This window comes from Lycorma delicatula, chromosome 5 (assembly GCF_047948215.1).
Source record: "Lycorma delicatula isolate Av1 chromosome 5, ASM4794821v1, whole genome shotgun sequence".
Taxonomy (NCBI): Eukaryota; Metazoa; Arthropoda; class Insecta; order Hemiptera; family Fulgoridae; genus Lycorma; species Lycorma delicatula.
The window spans coordinates 68,827,849-68,849,158 of record NC_134459.1 but is presented as its reverse complement, the minus strand read 5'-3'; the positions used below and the strand labels follow the sequence as shown (position 1 = coordinate 68,849,158).

At 30.6% G+C, this 21,310-nt stretch overlaps 3 pseudogenes; all 3 read right to left on the bottom strand.

Annotated features, from left to right (window-relative positions):
• Positions 1–699: 699 nt before the first annotated feature.
• Positions 700–818, bottom strand: LOC142325869 (U4 spliceosomal RNA; annotated as a pseudogene).
• Positions 819–10,556: 9,738 nt separating this feature from the next.
• Positions 10,557–10,675, bottom strand: LOC142325868 (U4 spliceosomal RNA; annotated as a pseudogene).
• A 9,738-nt stretch (positions 10,676–20,413) lies between these two features.
• Positions 20,414–20,532, bottom strand: LOC142325867 (U4 spliceosomal RNA; annotated as a pseudogene).
• Between the last annotated feature and the right edge of the window lie 778 nt (positions 20,533–21,310).

Below are 21,310 nucleotides of genomic sequence, written 5' to 3'. Positions count from 1 at the left end.
ATTATTAACCTCTAAATATATTTTTTTTTCGATGAATAATAATCACTAATAAAAAAAAAGATAAAATACAGAAATTTAATTAAATAAAATTTTACGTACTTTTCATTTTTTTTTAAATGTATTTTAATAGGCGTACAAGGAGTAGTCATGTGTTTTCCACATCAAAAGTTTTTTCACCTAGAAAACAATAATTCGTTGATTTCAAATATATTCATTTCATCTTTGTTATTTTGTAATTAAAATTTTATTTGCATTAGTAATTTTTCAAATCGTTGATTGCAATCGATGACATTACCAATTTTTTGTTACAGTTTTTTTTTTTTCTGGAAGACGTCTTTAACCAAATATACATGAAAAATATTATGGAATCAAATTGTAGTCTAACACCATAAAGCCATCATAAATTTTTTTTATGAAAAAATTTCGTCATACTTTTTTGACCTCCTCATTTTTTTCCCCCGCATTGGTTGATATTTTGGATATATGTATCTCTACATAGTTTTCCCAATTTAAATATTTTCCAGATTTCATATTAATGAGAATAGGGAATTACTGTTGTCATAGATAAGAAATATTATTTTAAAAAAACAATAACATTTTCTGACTTGTTAACTGTTATTTATAATTTATTATTCTTGACTAATTTTCATTTAGATGACGTTGTTATGTTAGTATAATCAATTTGTGTTGTTAAAATAGCCGTTTCTGGATTATAAATATTGAAAAGAAGTCGAGAGATTAACGATTAAGTTTTCAACCAGTAATAATCGTACGTCAGATGAACTGCATCGGTAATGATATCGTCACTGCACAAAGTTCGCCGATCTCCGTGGCGGAGTGGTACCGTCTCCGGCTTTTCATCCGGAGATCCCGGATTCGAATCCCGGTCAGATATGACATTGTTTCGTACGCTACAAATTTTCATCGGGCTAATAACCACAGCAGTTGATGCCCATAAAACTCAAAAAAATTAATGATTAAACAGCAAAGAAAGTTTTTTGTATTTTTGTAGTTTTTCCTTATCACGAAAAATCTACAAACCAAAAATGTTTAATGAAAGTAAGTAAAAATATTTTAAGAGAGTTAAAGACATACTTTTATATTATATGCTTAATTAATATTAGATGTAGCAATTTCTATAGTGTTTTCACTACAGCACCCCCGTGAGTGCCCTACACAGGATGCTCTCGCTAGAGGCATTGGCGTCAAGACCGAGTCCCAGCTTCTAGAGTGGGATCCAGGAACGACATAGTCAGGTTTGGATACCCCGCCCTAGGGGTTAGAGGCAGGTAACAAAAAGATCTAACCGGCGGGCTGACTTGTGAGACTAGACTTATAGCCGGTGGACGGGAAGGCCCGTTTGTCTGGACAACCCTCTGGGCTATGCTTTGCTTGTTGTGGATCCGGCCCGAGGGGTAGGGTGAAAAAAAAATTCTATGATGTTTGTTTTTATCCCCAGAAAGAATAAAATCAAATAAGCTGTATAATTTATCTACGATCGGAGTATTCGGTTCCGAAAAATAATGATAACAGATTATACAGTCAGCTGAATTGAAAAGATAGTAGTACCAAAGGATATATTTTCCCAAAAAAACTATCTTATATCTAAAAATCTACTGGAACCGATTATGTCAGCAGGTTTTCTCATTTTTTGGAATAACATCAAAACAATTACTAATTATATAACTACGTAAAAACTATAAGAATAATATATGAAAAATTATAATAATAAATAATTTTATCCTTCACGAAATAAAATGTATTTATTGATACATTTATTGAACTATTATGTTATTTAAAATACATTAGTTGAGTAGAAAAATGCTATATTTTAAATGCAACGTTATACGTTAATACTACCACCTTCCTGTCAGTAATAAATTTTACCATATTAACATAAATCAAAATTTAAACCTAAATCTTTAATCGTGCAACATTAATGCGGAGTGAATATCCAGGAAAAACAACATCCATAGCCTTCCAGATCATTGACTGGGTATGTCTCCCTCCACCCGGCCACCAAGGCTAGAAATGCATTATAGTATACCTTTTTCTTTTTTCTTTAGCCTCCAGGACAACCGTTAGGTATTGATTCAGAGGATGAAATGAAATGACAAATTTTGTAGCGTGTGAAAACCCCATATCGGACCGGGATTCGAACCCGGAACCTCCAGATGAAAGGGCGATACGCCCACTCGCGCCATGGAGACCAGTACAGTATACTTATAATGCGTTATAAGTAATACTTCGGTATTTTTTTTTTATTGAAGACTAGCAGACCCGGCAATGCTTCACTATTGCTAGATTTGAGTATATATATATATATATATATATATATATATAAATGTTAAGTTCGTTTGTGTACGGCTTCAAAAACTGAAAATGTTCTGCACCGATTGAGCTCAAATTTTAGCACGATATATAACCCGCATCAAAGATTGTTGTCATCTATTTTTAATAAATCTATCTATCTATTTTTAATTGGTACATTTTTAATTTGGAAATGTAAACAAAGAAAAACCAATCAGATCAATGCAAGATGGCCGCATTAAAGCATCCGGATTCCTTTTTTTAATTTACAAAGACGCAGTTTTCTCGAGTTTTGGTTTTGTATATAATTTTAATTTAAAATTTAAATATTAATATTTGACTTCCATGAAACTTTTACTAGCACCTGACAGTTTATTATTTTTAATTATTCGTAGATTTCATAAAACCTGAAATTAAAAGAACCGAATAGAAATATATATTAAATTAAAGCTATATTAATAAATCAATTTTTTCTACATTTCTATTAAAAAAATTAATACGCTCTTTTATTTTCTTCTACTGTAACAATTAATTCATGTAATATAATTTTTTATTGAAGACTAGCAGACCCGGCAATGCTTCACTATTGCTAGATTTGAGTATATATATATATATATATATATATATATATATAAATGTTAAGTTCGTTTGTGTACGGCTTCAAAAACTGAAAATGTTCTGCACCGATTGAGCTCAAATTTTAGCACGATATATAACCCGCATCAAAGATTGTTGTCATCTATTTTTAATAAATCTATCTATCTATTTTTAATTGGTACATTTTTAATTTGGAAATGTAAACAAAGAAAAACCAATCAGATCAATGCAAGATGGCCGCATTAAAGCATCCGGATTCCTTTTTTTAATTTACAAAGACGCAGTTTTCTCGAGTTTTGGTTTTGTATATAATTTTAATTTAAAATTTAAATATTAATATTTGACTTCCATGAAACTTTTACTAGCACCTGACAGTTTATTATTTTTAATTATTCGTAGATTTCATAAAACCTGAAATTAAAAGAACCGAATAGAAATATATATTAAATTAAAGCTATATTAATAAATCAATTTTTTCTACATTTCTATTAAAAAAATTAATACGCTCTTTTATTTTCTTCTACTGTAACAATTAATTCATGTAATATAATTTATCGTACTTTGTTGTTTTCTCCAACTGCCGGGTCTGGATACGTGTGTATAGGCAAATTCAATTACTACAACCGGCTTGCCAGTCCTAAGATAGCTGCAAGTGTAGTGCAATGTACCGGTAAACATGTAGTCTGGAACAGTCTCAGGTCGACCTCTCCTGATGCGTGGTTAATTGAAATCCAACCACCAAAGATCACTGGTATCGACTATCTAGCATTTAAATCCATATAAACCAACTGCCTTTACAAGGACTCGAAACTTAGAACGCTCGACTTCGAAAATCAGCTGATTTTGTGATGACGAGTTTAACGGATAGACTAACCGAGCGGATTAGTTTATTTTACTTGTATAGTAGAAAAATATATTTTTATAAACAAATAGTTTAATGTTGAAATTGAACGTAAAAACATCCATCAAGGAAAAATATAATCTTTATTAAGTTACATCAAAGATTTTGTAGTAACAATAAATGAACATTTTATTAAAAAGTGCAAAGGAAAAAAACCACGTGATTTCAGATGGCAAGATTCATTAAACTGAAAGTGACTATAGAGTTTTCTGGAATAATAATATTTTTCCACGTTTACTAAAAGACGTATATCCAGTGCAACTAGTAAAAGAGACGAAGAGTTTTACATATCCAGAAGAATGATAAAATTTTTTAATTTTGTAAAATCGATAAAGACTAACTTTTTTGCATTTTTCTTGTTTCAACACCAACCCTATACTTTAACTATGTATTATGCAATCTTGATATACAATAGCAATATCAATCCTACACATTAACTGCAACCAATCTCAATAGTCAAAAAATGGTCAGGAGTTTAGAAAAACAACGTACAGAAATAAAACAAATGATGTGGACGCCACATGACTTCCTTGTACGTCTGTTAAATCCAAAACGTTTGGATTTTGGGCTATTTTGGTGAAGTCTATTGCAATCAAAAGGAGAGGTGCACAAGTAGATGTTACAACAGTTCTAAATCCAAAATTTCAACATTCTACGGCGAATCGTTTTTCAGTTATACGAGATACATATGTACGTACGTACGGATATGAGGCCGAAACTAATCAAAATGAATTCTAGGATGGTCAAAATAAATATTTCAGTTGAAATCTGAAAACCGAAATTTTTCGCGATTACAAGTACAAGTAAAAAGGATGCTAAGTCACTCCAAGTAAGTGCCTTTAACATAACTTTATAGTTCCTTTGTACATGATAATAAATAATTAAATTTCATTATCAAATAATTCTTTTATTTCTATGGTATAACTCACAATCATCGAGTTATTTCCGTTTAAATAACAAATATAAGATCCTCCTTGTTTGACTTCTTTTTAAAACAACGTAAACTTAATTTATTGACAATTGGACATACAGATAAAAAATACAAAATATCATCTTTATTGCGTGTATTACAAAACAAGCTGATTTTTTTGCGTGACTATGCGTGAATGTTTACTTTTAACTTTGACTAAAGCTGTTCTCGCTGTTGATACTAATCCAACTAATAGCATCGAACAGCTTACAATTTGAATTGGATTTAATCAACAGGTGGTTGAGTACATAGAAGATATGCGTTAACCAAGCAAAATCCAACCATTTGACATTCACGATGAAGAGAGATGACTACCCACGAGTCCAGCTTGATGTCAAATTTTAATAAAGACAGTTACTTTTATACGAGTTTGAACACTAGATCGTGGATACCGGTATTCTTTGGTGGTTGGGTTTCAATTAACCACACATCTCAGGAATGGTCGAACTGAGACTGTACAAGAGTACAATTCATTTACGCTCGTTCATATTATCCTCATTCATCCTCTGAAGTAGTACCTGAACGGTAATTCCCGGAGGCTAAACAGAAAAAGAAAGAAAGAGTCCAGCTTGATGGCGTTATAATTCCGCAATCAGAGAGTGTGATATACCTAGGTCTACACATCACCGTCGATTAATGTGGAAAGCTCATAAAAGAGAGAAGAAAAGGAAACTTGGGATAAATCTCAAGGAAATGTTCTAGGTAGAGAATCTGAATTATATTTATCTAATAAACTGCTGATATACTCAACAATTCTAAAACCTTTCTGAACACATGGGATCCTTTGGGGTACAGCGAGAAAGTCCAAGGTCGAAATCAGTTTTGAAATAAACTGCCGAGGTGTATAACAGAGATATCTTGGTTTGAAAAAAAAACAGTGAGATACACGAATATTTAGGTTTACAATACAAGGAGGGCATACGTTTCATTTTAAAGTCCAAACCGTGACTTAACAATCACGTGAATAATCAATTAGCCGTGAACCTCCTTGACAACGAAGACGTCGTTAGAAGATTAAAACGGCTACACGTTCTGGACCTTTGTGACTCTATAATCTCTTAAGTATAATGTGAGCTTTGAGAACTGTGCATTAACTCTTCGATTTTTATTTTCAAAATTATTACATTTTTTCTCTTTCTTCTCACTGTTTCATCGTTTTTCTTGCTATTTATAGCTTCTTTTACTTTGATTTCTGTTGTTCTACTGTTGGATATTAAATATTGGACATAATTAATTTGTGTATGTGCTTCTGCCACAAAAGTTCTTTGTAATACTAGTGTAATTTTTGAGGAAATTCGCTGCGAACTTCTTATCATGTGATCGATCCATTTCACACAAGGTTTAAACAGATGTAACCGATTGTAAATAAATTTTGATACAAAAAAAAGCTAAGTTAACCATTTTTTAGTAGTCCTTTCATCTCATCAAAAAATAAACCCCCAATATTTCATCAAATATTTATAAAATGTATTAGTTTCACTATTTCCTGCAGAAAGCTGAAAATTATATTACCTCTTCATTTTAATTGGTTCTAATTTTTTTTAATTGTTTAAATCTTATAAATAAAAATATAATACTGATATATCATAAATGTCACTCAGTTTAATCTCGTTTCCAGATCGTTTCTCTTATTCACGATATCCATCAAAAATATTTTTTAGATATTAATTTTTCAGTAGCCTATTTTTTGGATATTTTTTATCAAGCACTTTTATGGTTTTGATTATTTTCAAATAAATTTATTTACCCTTATTGAAAACCACGTATCTTATTTGTCATTTTGTTTTATTTATTTATGTTTCTTACACCAAAATACAACTTCTTGTTTATATAAAATATATTGTGCAGTTATATTTTATAAAAATCTTTGCGATCACAATGAAGATAAAGGGGGGACAAATAATCATAATCATATACAAGCTGGTGTACTCGTTCAGAAAACATAAACCAACAAATAAAATGGTATTTTTTCAACGGTTATCTAGCTTTAAAACAGAAAATTCGCTAAAAAAAAATGAATGATTTAAAATGTCGTAGTAAACAGATTAGCTCAGAAAAGAAAGTAAAAAATAAATATAGAAGTTAAATCGTTATCGACAAATGGTAAATAACAAAAAAAAAGTACTATGACAAATTGATTTTTATAATTATAGTATTATAATAATAATGACAGCAATTAAATGATTATCAAAACCGACTATAGCATAACAGGAGTAATCGCTAATAATTAACAGAAACGTTTTGCCCGCACAAGCACGGTTAAGCTTTGTAACAATATCTATTATGCAAGATGAATAAGGGTTTTGGTTCTCTCTTGACCCCCAACAACCAACAGAGCACCGCACATCAGTTGAAAAGCCTTTGAGAGACTGAAGGGAGCTGCTGTACTGTTACATACAACATAGTGTATACGCCAACAACCGTTGCTCTGCTGTACTCTACGCCCACTTTGCTTAATTTCACAAATGTATTTAATTTAATTTTGTACCGTCAGAACAAACAGTAAAATATGACAATAAAATGAACACCGATACAGATATTAAACGATTTAAAGCAATAAAATTGAATTAACAGTAAAAAAATTTAAACGTGAAAATTATTATATCGTAAAAATTAATTATTATTTAATTCTAAAATAATACGGTCAGTATAAATAATAATATACAAACCACTCGAGACAGAATTTAATGTTCATTACAATTTACAGTCGGCCGTAATGTTTTGTTCAATAACAATGAATGTTATGAGAAAGAACTAGGTGAGATGAAAGTTTAAAAGGAAAACAGTGTAACTGTTGAAAAGTAAGATGATTTTTAAGTCGGGAAAAAAAGTGGGGGAAATGAGCAAAAAAAGAGAGAGAAAAAGCTTATGGTGAGTTGATGGTACTAGAAAAGGAGAAGGGGAATTTATAGGGAAGAGAAGTGCACGCACTAAGCTACTGGGTGGTAGAATAATGAATATGCATAATGAGTGAAAGCAGCTCTTACGTTAGGGGGGAAAGGATGGTGATGAAATAGAGGGGGGGCAAAGATCTCTGAAATTTCTACAACCAACACCTCCCCGCTGTATATACTTTCTCATCCACTCTGGTATATTCCTTTTGGATGCAGTTCGAGACCGACCAAACTGATTTAATTCTAGTACGAGTTACTTCCGCTACTGGAGCTATATTACCATTATTATTATTAGTATTAGTATTACTTCTACTCTTGCATTATTCAATTATATAACCGGTAAAACAAACTTTATATTCTCAAACTACTTTAGCTAGTTCTTTTCTGAATTATTAATCTGTACTAAGTTTTTAGTAAACAGGACAAAGATTATATATCACTACCCTTATAATGATTTTGTTTTTTTTATAAGTAAATTTAAAACAACTTAAAAAAATACGAATGAATGAAATCCGGGGGAAAATGTATTTAAAAAGAAGTTTTACTTGATAAAATAATTAATTAATAAATAACGTAATTAAATGTTTAATTTATTCGGGTTGGATTTTGCAGCCTCGAATTCAGGTAAAAAATTAATCGAATATTATTCATGAGATTAAATTAAACTAAAGTAAATTTTTTTAATTTTAATATTAAAATAATTGTAGAATCTTCTAATACAAATTAAGTTTACTGTTCAAAAAACGTTATATCAATCTTAACGTTATATCAATCTTAATCTGGTCGAAGAAGTCGACATCAACATTTTATCCGTACCACACATGTTCATAAAATCATCGGTCTATCAAAGCCAGGTTCATTCCATATTCACTTCTATATAAAGATTGTGCTAAAAACTAGACGTTCCGTAATTTGGTTCGGTAAACTTAACGAAGTAGAGCGTAAGATTCACCTTATCCTCTTTGACCCCGCCCGTTAAATTATGTACTTCAGAATACGCTTTCCATAAAACTGAAACTGAAACATAAAACTGAATATTAGCTTGTTTCGTATTCAGTTTTGTGTTGATACAGAATCAGACATTCCAAAAAAATAAAACGCTTCAATTTTTCTTTAAATACCTGTTTGTTGAAGTCGGCACCAAATTAAAAACAAACGTTTACTGTTTAAACATTTCAAAAAACTAAATCTTAAAAATAACGGAAAATAAAACATTTTCTAAATCTATACATTTTTAATTAGTTTGTATTTTTTATAATTTTATTCTAATGTATTTAGTATTTCTATTGAAATTATGGATGGTCCTACTAAAAAGTAACCCAAATTAAAAAAAAAGCCGTAAGAGACGCAAAAAGATAAAAAAATCTGCATCCTAATATATATATATATATATACATATAGAAAAACCAATGTTAAGTAAAACCGATTATTACTGTCCGTGAAGGCTGTCTGGAATGCGGCAATATCTATTACTTCTGTTTTAAATCTCAAGTTCTCTAAGTAATTTTTTTGAAGTTTTAGGTGTAAAATAATTTACTTTTTCGTTTAAAATAACTTTCATCGATGTTTTAATGAAAACTCTTTTGAAATATAAATGAAGGAATATCCTCGCTATGGTTTTACTTACAAGACTTGAAATAGAAAATGACACACCTGACTCTAGACACACAATGCTAAGCAGCCATTGTCGTGAAAAAATTCTTCTTCCTTTATTTTTACTTCCTTGTAAGAAGTAAAGGAAGTATTATGATCGCGAGAAATCTCAGTTTCCAAATTTCAACGGAAATATCCATTTTGACTAGTTTCGGAGTGACGTCTGTACGTTTGTGTGTATGTACGTACGTATAACTCAAAAACGATTAGCCATAGAATGTTGAAATTTTGGATTTAGGACTGTTGTAACATCTAGTTGTGCACCTCCTCTTTTGATTGAAAAAATCCCAAAATCCAGAAAATTTGAATTTTGGACTTTTTCATAACTGCAGTAATAAACCCCCATTGAGAGATTTTCAACGATATATCATAAGTGGTACTTATTTTCATTAGTTCCAGAGTTATAGCCAAATAAAATTTTAATTAATGAAATATTAGGACTAACAAGGGAAAGGCATATCGGTTCGAATCCGACTTCATTTCCTTTTTTTAACTTTTTTTTTTAAATTTAAATATATTGATTTATTAATAATTATTAACCTCTAAATATATTTTTTTTTCGATGAATAATAATCACTAATAAAAAAAAAGATAAAATACAGAAATTTAATTAAATAAAATTTTACGTACTTTTCATTTTTTTTTAAATGTATTTTAATAGGCGTACAAGGAGTAGTCATGTGTTTTCCACATCAAAAGTTTTTTCACCTAGAAAACAATAATTCGTTGATTTCAAATATATTCATTTCATCTTTGTTATTTTGTAATTAAAATTTTATTTGCATTAGTAATTTTTCAAATCGTTGATTGCAATCGATGACATTACCAATTTTTTGTTACAGTTTTTTTTTTTTTCTGGAAGACGTCTTTAACCAAATATACATGAAAAATATTATGGAATCAAATTGTAGTCTAACACCATAAAGCCATCATAAATTTTTTTTATGAAAAAATTTCGTCATACTTTTTTGACCTCCTCATTTTTTTCCCCCGCATTGGTTGATATTTTGGATATATGTATCTCTACATAGTTTTCCCAATTTAAATATTTTCCAGATTTCATATTAATGAGAATAGGGAATTACTGTTGTCATAGATAAGAAATATTATTTTAAAAAAACAATAACATTTTCTGACTTGTTAACTGTTATTTATAATTTATTATTCTTGACTAATTTTCATTTAGATGACGTTGTTATGTTAGTATAATCAATTTGTGTTGTTAAAATAGCCGTTTCTGGATTATAAATATTGAAAAGAAGTCGAGAGATTAACGATTAAGTTTTCAACCAGTAATAATCGTACGTCAGATGAACTGCATCGGTAATGATATCGTCACTGCACAAAGTTCGCCGATCTCCGTGGCGGAGTGGTACCGTCTCCGGCTTTTCATCCGGAGATCCCGGATTCGAATCCCGGTCAGATATGACATTGTTTCGTACGCTACAAATTTTCATCGGGCTAATAACCACAGCAGTTGATGCCCATAAAACTCAAAAAAATTAATGATTAAACAGCAAAGAAAGTTTTTTGTATTTTTGTAGTTTTTCCTTATCACGAAAAATCTACAAACCAAAAATGTTTAATGAAAGTAAGTAAAAATATTTTAAGAGAGTTAAAGACATACTTTTATATTATATGCTTAATTAATATTAGATGTAGCAATTTCTATAGTGTTTTCACTACAGCACCCCCGTGAGTGCCCTACACAGGATGCTCTCGCTAGAGGCATTGGCGTCAAGACCGAGTCCCAGCTTCTAGAGTGGGATCCAGGAACGACATAGTCAGGTTTGGATACCCCGCCCTAGGGGTTAGAGGCAGGTAACAAAAAGATCTAACCGGCGGGCTGACTTGTGAGACTAGACTTATAGCCGGTGGACGGGAAGGCCCGTTTGTCTGGACAACCCTCTGGGCTATGCTTTGCTTGTTGTGGATCCGGCCCGAGGGGTAGGGTGAAAAAAAAATTCTATGATGTTTGTTTTTATCCCCAGAAAGAATAAAATCAAATAAGCTGTATAATTTATCTACGATCGGAGTATTCGGTTCCGAAAAATAATGATAACAGATTATACAGTCAGCTGAATTGAAAAGATAGTAGTACCAAAGGATATATTTTCCCAAAAAAACTATCTTATATCTAAAAATCTACTGGAACCGATTATGTCAGCAGGTTTTCTCATTTTTTGGAATAACATCAAAACAATTACTAATTATATAACTACGTAAAAACTATAAGAATAATATATGAAAAATTATAATAATAAATAATTTTATCCTTCACGAAATAAAATGTATTTATTGATACATTTATTGAACTATTATGTTATTTAAAATACATTAGTTGAGTAGAAAAATGCTATATTTTAAATGCAACGTTATACGTTAATACTACCACCTTCCTGTCAGTAATAAATTTTACCATATTAACATAAATCAAAATTTAAACCTAAATCTTTAATCGTGCAACATTAATGCGGAGTGAATATCCAGGAAAAACAACATCCATAGCCTTCCAGATCATTGACTGGGTATGTCTCCCTCCACCCGGCCACCAAGGCTAGAAATGCATTATAGTATACCTTTTTCTTTTTTCTTTAGCCTCCAGGACAACCGTTAGGTATTGATTCAGAGGATGAAATGAAATGACAAATTTTGTAGCGTGTGAAAACCCCATATCGGACCGGGATTCGAACCCGGAACCTCCAGATGAAAGGGCGATACGCCCACTCGCGCCATGGAGACCAGTACAGTATACTTATAATGCGTTATAAGTAATACTTCGGTATTTTTTTTTTATTGAAGACTAGCAGACCCGGCAATGCTTCACTATTGCTAGATTTGAGTATATATATATATATATATATATATATATATAAATGTTAAGTTCGTTTGTGTACGGCTTCAAAAACTGAAAATGTTCTGCACCGATTGAGCTCAAATTTTAGCACGATATATAACCCGCATCAAAGATTGTTGTCATCTATTTTTAATAAATCTATCTATCTATTTTTAATTGGTACATTTTTAATTTGGAAATGTAAACAAAGAAAAACCAATCAGATCAATGCAAGATGGCCGCATTAAAGCATCCGGATTCCTTTTTTTAATTTACAAAGACGCAGTTTTCTCGAGTTTTGGTTTTGTATATAATTTTAATTTAAAATTTAAATATTAATATTTGACTTCCATGAAACTTTTACTAGCACCTGACAGTTTATTATTTTTAATTATTCGTAGATTTCATAAAACCTGAAATTAAAAGAACCGAATAGAAATATATATTAAATTAAAGCTATATTAATAAATCAATTTTTTCTACATTTCTATTAAAAAAATTAATACGCTCTTTTATTTTCTTCTACTGTAACAATTAATTCATGTAATATAATTTTTTATTGAAGACTAGCAGACCCGGCAATGCTTCACTATTGCTAGATTTGAGTATATATATATATATATATATATATATATATATAAATGTTAAGTTCGTTTGTGTACGGCTTCAAAAACTGAAAATGTTCTGCACCGATTGAGCTCAAATTTTAGCACGATATATAACCCGCATCAAAGATTGTTGTCATCTATTTTTAATAAATCTATCTATCTATTTTTAATTGGTACATTTTTAATTTGGAAATGTAAACAAAGAAAAACCAATCAGATCAATGCAAGATGGCCGCATTAAAGCATCCGGATTCCTTTTTTTAATTTACAAAGACGCAGTTTTCTCGAGTTTTGGTTTTGTATATAATTTTAATTTAAAATTTAAATATTAATATTTGACTTCCATGAAACTTTTACTAGCACCTGACAGTTTATTATTTTTAATTATTCGTAGATTTCATAAAACCTGAAATTAAAAGAACCGAATAGAAATATATATTAAATTAAAGCTATATTAATAAATCAATTTTTTCTACATTTCTATTAAAAAAATTAATACGCTCTTTTATTTTCTTCTACTGTAACAATTAATTCATGTAATATAATTTATCGTACTTTGTTGTTTTCTCCAACTGCCGGGTCTGGATACGTGTGTATAGGCAAATTCAATTACTACAACCGGCTTGCCAGTCCTAAGATAGCTGCAAGTGTAGTGCAATGTACCGGTAAACATGTAGTCTGGAACAGTCTCAGGTCGACCTCTCCTGATGCGTGGTTAATTGAAATCCAACCACCAAAGATCACTGGTATCGACTATCTAGCATTTAAATCCATATAAACCAACTGCCTTTACAAGGACTCGAAACTTAGAACGCTCGACTTCGAAAATCAGCTGATTTTGTGATGACGAGTTTAACGGATAGACTAACCGAGCGGATTAGTTTATTTTACTTGTATAGTAGAAAAATATATTTTTATAAACAAATAGTTTAATGTTGAAATTGAACGTAAAAACATCCATCAAGGAAAAATATAATCTTTATTAAGTTACATCAAAGATTTTGTAGTAACAATAAATGAACATTTTATTAAAAAGTGCAAAGGAAAAAAACCACGTGATTTCAGATGGCAAGATTCATTAAACTGAAAGTGACTATAGAGTTTTCTGGAATAATAATATTTTTCCACGTTTACTAAAAGACGTATATCCAGTGCAACTAGTAAAAGAGACGAAGAGTTTTACATATCCAGAAGAATGATAAAATTTTTTAATTTTGTAAAATCGATAAAGACTAACTTTTTTGCATTTTTCTTGTTTCAACACCAACCCTATACTTTAACTATGTATTATGCAATCTTGATATACAATAGCAATATCAATCCTACACATTAACTGCAACCAATCTCAATAGTCAAAAAATGGTCAGGAGTTTAGAAAAACAACGTACAGAAATAAAACAAATGATGTGGACGCCACATGACTTCCTTGTACGTCTGTTAAATCCAAAACGTTTGGATTTTGGGCTATTTTGGTGAAGTCTATTGCAATCAAAAGGAGAGGTGCACAAGTAGATGTTACAACAGTTCTAAATCCAAAATTTCAACATTCTACGGCGAATCGTTTTTCAGTTATACGAGATACATATGTACGTACGTACGGATATGAGGCCGAAACTAATCAAAATGAATTCTAGGATGGTCAAAATAAATATTTCAGTTGAAATCTGAAAACCGAAATTTTTCGCGATTACAAGTACAAGTAAAAAGGATGCTAAGTCACTCCAAGTAAGTGCCTTTAACATAACTTTATAGTTCCTTTGTACATGATAATAAATAATTAAATTTCATTATCAAATAATTCTTTTATTTCTATGGTATAACTCACAATCATCGAGTTATTTCCGTTTAAATAACAAATATAAGATCCTCCTTGTTTGACTTCTTTTTAAAACAACGTAAACTTAATTTATTGACAATTGGACATACAGATAAAAAATACAAAATATCATCTTTATTGCGTGTATTACAAAACAAGCTGATTTTTTTGCGTGACTATGCGTGAATGTTTACTTTTAACTTTGACTAAAGCTGTTCTCGCTGTTGATACTAATCCAACTAATAGCATCGAACAGCTTACAATTTGAATTGGATTTAATCAACAGGTGGTTGAGTACATAGAAGATATGCGTTAACCAAGCAAAATCCAACCATTTGACATTCACGATGAAGAGAGATGACTACCCACGAGTCCAGCTTGATGTCAAATTTTAATAAAGACAGTTACTTTTATACGAGTTTGAACACTAGATCGTGGATACCGGTATTCTTTGGTGGTTGGGTTTCAATTAACCACACATCTCAGGAATGGTCGAACTGAGACTGTACAAGAGTACAATTCATTTACGCTCGTTCATATTATCCTCATTCATCCTCTGAAGTAGTACCTGAACGGTAATTCCCGGAGGCTAAACAGAAAAAGAAAGAAAGAGTCCAGCTTGATGGCGTTATAATTCCGCAATCAGAGAGTGTGATATACCTAGGTCTACACATCACCGTCGATTAATGTGGAAAGCTCATAAAAGAGAGAAGAAAAGGAAACTTGGGATAAATCTCAAGGAAATGTTCTAGGTAGAGAATCTGAATTATATTTATCTAATAAACTGCTGATATACTCAACAATTCTAAAACCTTTCTGAACACATGGGATCCTTTGGGGTACAGCGAGAAAGTCCAAGGTCGAAATCAGTTTTGAAATAAACTGCCGAGGTGTATAACAGAGATATCTTGGTTTGAAAAAAAAACAGTGAGATACACGAATATTTAGGTTTACAATACAAGGAGGGCATACGTTTCATTTTAAAGTCCAAACCGTGACTTAACAATCACGTGAATAATCAATTAGCCGTGAACCTCCTTGACAACGAAGACGTCGTTAGAAGATTAAAACGGCTACACGTTCTGGACCTTTGTGACTCTATAATCTCTTAAGTATAATGTGAGCTTTGAGAACTGTGCATTAACTCTTCGATTTTTATTTTCAAAATTATTACATTTTTTCTCTTTCTTCTCACTGTTTCATCGTTTTTCTTGCTATTTATAGCTTCTTTTACTTTGATTTCTGTTGTTCTACTGTTGGATATTAAATATTGGACATAATTAATTTGTGTATGTGCTTCTGCCACAAAAGTTCTTTGTAATACTAGTGTAATTTTTGAGGAAATTCGCTGCGAACTTCTTATCATGTGATCGATCCATTTCACACAAGGTTTAAACAGATGTAACCGATTGTAAATAAATTTTGATACAAAAAAAAGCTAAGTTAACCATTTTTTAGTAGTCCTTTCATCTCATCAAAAAATAAACCCCCAATATTTCATCAAATATTTATAAAATGTATTAGTTTCACTATTTCCTGCAGAAAGCTGAAAATTATATTACCTCTTCATTTTAATTGGTTCTAATTTTTTTTAATTGTTTAAATCTTATAAATAAAAATATAATACTGATATATCATAAATGTCACTCAGTTTAATCTCGTTTCCAGATCGTTTCTCTTATTCACGATATCCATCAAAAATATTTTTTAGATATTAATTTTTCAGTAGCCTATTTTTTGGATATTTTTTATCAAGCACTTTTATGGTTTTGATTATTTTCAAATAAATTTATTTACCCTTATTGAAAACCACGTATCTTATTTGTCATTTTGTTTTATTTATTTATGTTTCTTACACCAAAATACAACTTCTTGTTTATATAAAATATATTGTGCAGTTATATTTTATAAAAATCTTTGCGATCACAATGAAGATAAAGGGGGGACAAATAATCATAATCATATACAAGCTGGTGTACTCGTTCAGAAAACATAAACCAACAAATAAAATGGTATTTTTTCAACGGTTATCTAGCTTTAAAACAGAAAATTCGCTAAAAAAAAATGAATGATTTAAAATGTCGTAGTAAACAGATTAGCTCAGAAAAGAAAGTAAAAAATAAATATAGAAGTTAAATCGTTATCGACAAATGGTAAATAACAAAAAAAAAGTACTATGACAAATTGATTTTTATAATTATAGTATTATAATAATAATGACAGCAATTAAATGATTATCAAAACCGACTATAGCATAACAGGAGTAATCGCTAATAATTAACAGAAACGTTTTGCCCGCACAAGCACGGTTAAGCTTTGTAACAATATCTATTATGCAAGATGAATAAGGGTTTTGGTTCTCTCTTGACCCCCAACAACCAACAGAGCACCGCACATCAGTTGAAAAGCCTTTGAGAGACTGAAGGGAGCTGCTGTACTGTTACATACAACATAGTGTATACGCCAACAACCGTTGCTCTGCTGTACTCTACGCCCACTTTGCTTAATTTCACAAATGTATTTAATTTAATTTTGTACCGTCAGAACAAACAGTAAAATATGACAATAAAATGAACACCGATACAGATATTAAACGATTTAAAGCAATAAAATTGAATTAACAGTAAAAAAATTTAAACGTGAAAATTATTATATCGTAAAAATTAATTATTATTTAATTCTAAAATAATACGGTCAGTATAAATAATAATATACAAACCACTCGAGACAGAATTTAATGTTCATTACAATTTACAGTCGGCCGTAATGTTTTGTTCAATAACAATGAATGTTATGAGAAAGAACTAGGTGAGATGAAAGTTTAAAAGGAAAACAGTGTAACTGTTGAAAAGTAAGATGATTTTTAAGTCGGGAAAAAAAGTGGGGGAAATGAGCAAAAAAAGAGAGAGAAAAAGCTTATGGTGAGTTGATGGTACTAGAAAAGGAGAAGGGGAATTTATAGGGAAGAGAAGTGCACGCACTAAGCTACTGGGTGGTAGAATAATGAATATGCATAATGAGTGAAAGCAGCTCTTACGTTAGGGGGGAAAGGATGGTGATGAAATAGAGGGGGGGCAAAGATCTCTGAAATTTCTACAACCAACACCTCCCCGCTGTATATACTTTCTCATCCACTCTGGTATATTCCTTTTGGATGCAGTTCGAGACCGACCAAACTGATTTAATTCTAGTACGAGTTACTTCCGCTACTGGAGCTATATTACCATTATTATTATTAGTATTAGTATTACTTCTACTCTTGCATTATTCAATTATATAACCGGTAAAACAAACTTTATATTCTCAAACTACTTTAGCTAGTTCTTTTCTGAATTATTAATCTGTACTAAGTTTTTAGTAAACAGGACAAAGATTATATATCACTACCCTTATAATGATTTTGTTTTTTTTATAAGTAAATTTAAAACAACTTAAAAAAATACGAATGAATGAAATCCGGGGGAAAATGTATTTAAAAAGAAGTTTTACTTGATAAAATAATTAATTAATAAATAACGTAATTAAATGTTTAATTTATTCGGGTTGGATTTTGCAGCCTCGAATTCAGGTAAAAAATTAATCGAATATTATTCATGAGATTAAATTAAACTAAAGTAAATTTTTTTAATTTTAATATTAAAATAATTGTAGAATCTTCTAATACAAATTAAGTTTACTGTTCAAAAAACGTTATATCAATCTTAACGTTATATCAATCTTAATCTGGTCGAAGAAGTCGACATCAACATTTTATCCGTACCACACATGTTCATAAAATCATCGGTCTATCAAAGCCAGGTTCATTCCATATTCACTTCTATATAAAGATTGTGCTAAAAACTAGACGTTCCGTAATTTGGTTCGGTAAACTTAACGAAGTAGAGCGTAAGATTCACCTTATCCTCTTTGACCCCGCCCGTTAAATTATGTACTTCAGAATACGCTTTCCATAAAACTGAAACTGAAACATAAAACTGAATATTAGCTTGTTTCGTATTCAGTTTTGTGTTGATACAGAATCAGACATTCCAAAAAAATAAAACGCTTCAATTTTTCTTTAAATACCTGTTTGTTGAAGTCGGCACCAAATTAAAAACAAACGTTTACTGTTTAAACATTTCAAAAAACTAAATCTTAAAAATAACGGAAAATAAAACATTTTCTAAATCTATACATTTTTAATTAGTTTGTATTTTTTATAATTTTATTCTAATGTATTTAGTATTTCTATTGAAATTATGGATGGTCCTACTAAAAAGTAACCCAAATTAAAAAAAAAGCCGTAAGAGACGCAAAAAGATAAAAAAATCTGCATCCTAATATATATATATATATATACATATAGAAAAACCAATGTTAAGTAAAACCGATTATTACTGTCCGTGAAGGCTGTCTGGAATGCGGCAATATCTATTACTTCTGTTTTAAATCTCAAGTTCTCTAAGTAATTTTTTTGAAGTTTTAGGTGTAAAATAATTTACTTTTTCGTTTAAAATAACTTTCATCGATGTTTTAATGAAAACTCTTTTGAAATATAAATGAAGGAATATCCTCGCTATGGTTTTACTTACAAGACTTGAAATAGAAAATGACACACCTGACTCTAGACACACAATGCTAAGCAGCCATTGTCGTGAAAAAATTCTTCTTCCTTTATTTTTACTTCCTTGTAAGAAGTAAAGGAAGTATTATGATCGCGAGAAATCTCAGTTTCCAAATTTCAACGGAAATATCCATTTTGACTAGTTTCGGAGTGACGTCTGTACGTTTGTGTGTATGTACGTACGTATAACTCAAAAACGATTAGCCATAGAATGTTGAAATTTTGGATTTAGGACTGTTGTAACATCTAGTTGTGCACCTCCTCTTTTGATTGAAAAAATCCCAAAATCCAGAAAATTTGAATTTTGGACTTTTTCATAACTGCAGTAATAAACCCCCATTGAGAGATTTTCAACGATATATCATAAGTGGTACTTATTTTCATTAGTTCCAGAGTTATAGCCAAATAAAATTTTAATTAATGAAATATTAGGACTAACAAGGGAAAGGCATATCGGTTCGAATCCGACTTCATTTCCTTTTTTTAACTTTTTTTTTTAAATTTAAATATATTGATTTATTAATAATTATTAACCTCTAAATATATTTTTTTTTCGATGAATAATAATCACTAATAAAAAAAAAGATAAAATACAGAAATTTAATTAAATAAAATTTTACGTACTTTTCATTTTTTTTTAAATGTATTTTAATAGGCGTACAAGGAGTAGTCATGTGTTTTCCACATCAAAAGTTTTTTCACCTAGAAAACAATAATTCGTTGATTTCAAATATATTCATTTCATCTTTGTTATTTTGTAATTAAAATTTTATTTGCATTAGTAATTTTTCAAATCGTTGATTGCAATCGATGACATTACCAATTTTTTGTTACAGTTTTTTTTTTTTTCTGGAAGACGTCTTTAACCAAATATACATGAAAAATATTATGGAATCAAATTGTAGTCTAACACCATAAAGCCATCATAAATTTTTTTTATGAAAAAATTTCGTCATACTTTTTTGACCTCCTCATTTTTTTCCCCCGCATTGGTTGATATTTTGGATATATGTATCTCTACATAGTTTTCCCAATTTAAATATTTTCCAGATTTCATATTAATGAGAATAGGGAATTACTGTTGTCATAGATAAGAAATATTATTTTAAAAAAACAATAACATTTTCTGACTTGTTAACTGTTATTTATAATTTATTATTCTTGACTAATTTTCATTTAGATGACGTTGTTATGTTAGTATAATCAATTTGTGTTGTTAAAATAGCCGTTTCTGGATTATAAATATTGAAAAGAAGTCGAGAGATTAACGATTAAGTTTTCAACCAGTAATAATCGTACGTCAGATGAACTGCATCGGTAATGATATCGTCACTGCACAAAGTTCGCCGATCTCCGTGGCGGAGTGGTACCGTCTCCGGCTTTTCATCCGGAGATCCCGGATTCGAATCCCGGTCAGATATGACATTGTTTCGTACGCTACAAATTTTCATCGGGCTAATAACCACAGCAGTTGATGCCCATAAAACTCAAAAAAATTAATGATTAAACAGCAAAGAAAGTTTTTTGTATTTTTGTAGTTTTTCCTTATCACGAAAAATCTACAAACCAAAAATGTTTAATGAAAGTAAGTAAAAATATTTTAAGAGAGTTAAAGACATACTTTTATATTATATGCTTAATTAATATTAGATGTAGCAATTTCTATAGTGTTTTCACTACAGCACCCCCGTGAGTGCCCTACACAGGATGCTCTCGCTAGAGGCATTGGCGTCAAGACCGAGTCCCAGCTTCTAGAGTGGGATCCAGGAACGACATAGTCAGGTTTGGATACCCCGCCCTAGGGGTTAGAGGCAGGTAACAAAAAGATCTAACCGGCGGGCTGACTTGTGAGACTAGACTTATAGCCGGTGGACGGGAAGGCCCGTTTGTCTGGACAACCCTCTGGGCTATGCTTTGCTTGTTGTGGATCCGGCCCGAGGGGTAGGGTGAAAAAAAAATTCTATGATGTTTGTTTTTATCCCCAGAAAGAATAAAATCAAATAAGCTGTATAATTTATCTACGATCGGAGTATTCGGTTCCGAAAAATAATGATAACAGATTATACAGTCAGCTGAATTGAAAAGATAGTAGTACCAAAGGATATATTTTCCCAAAAAAACT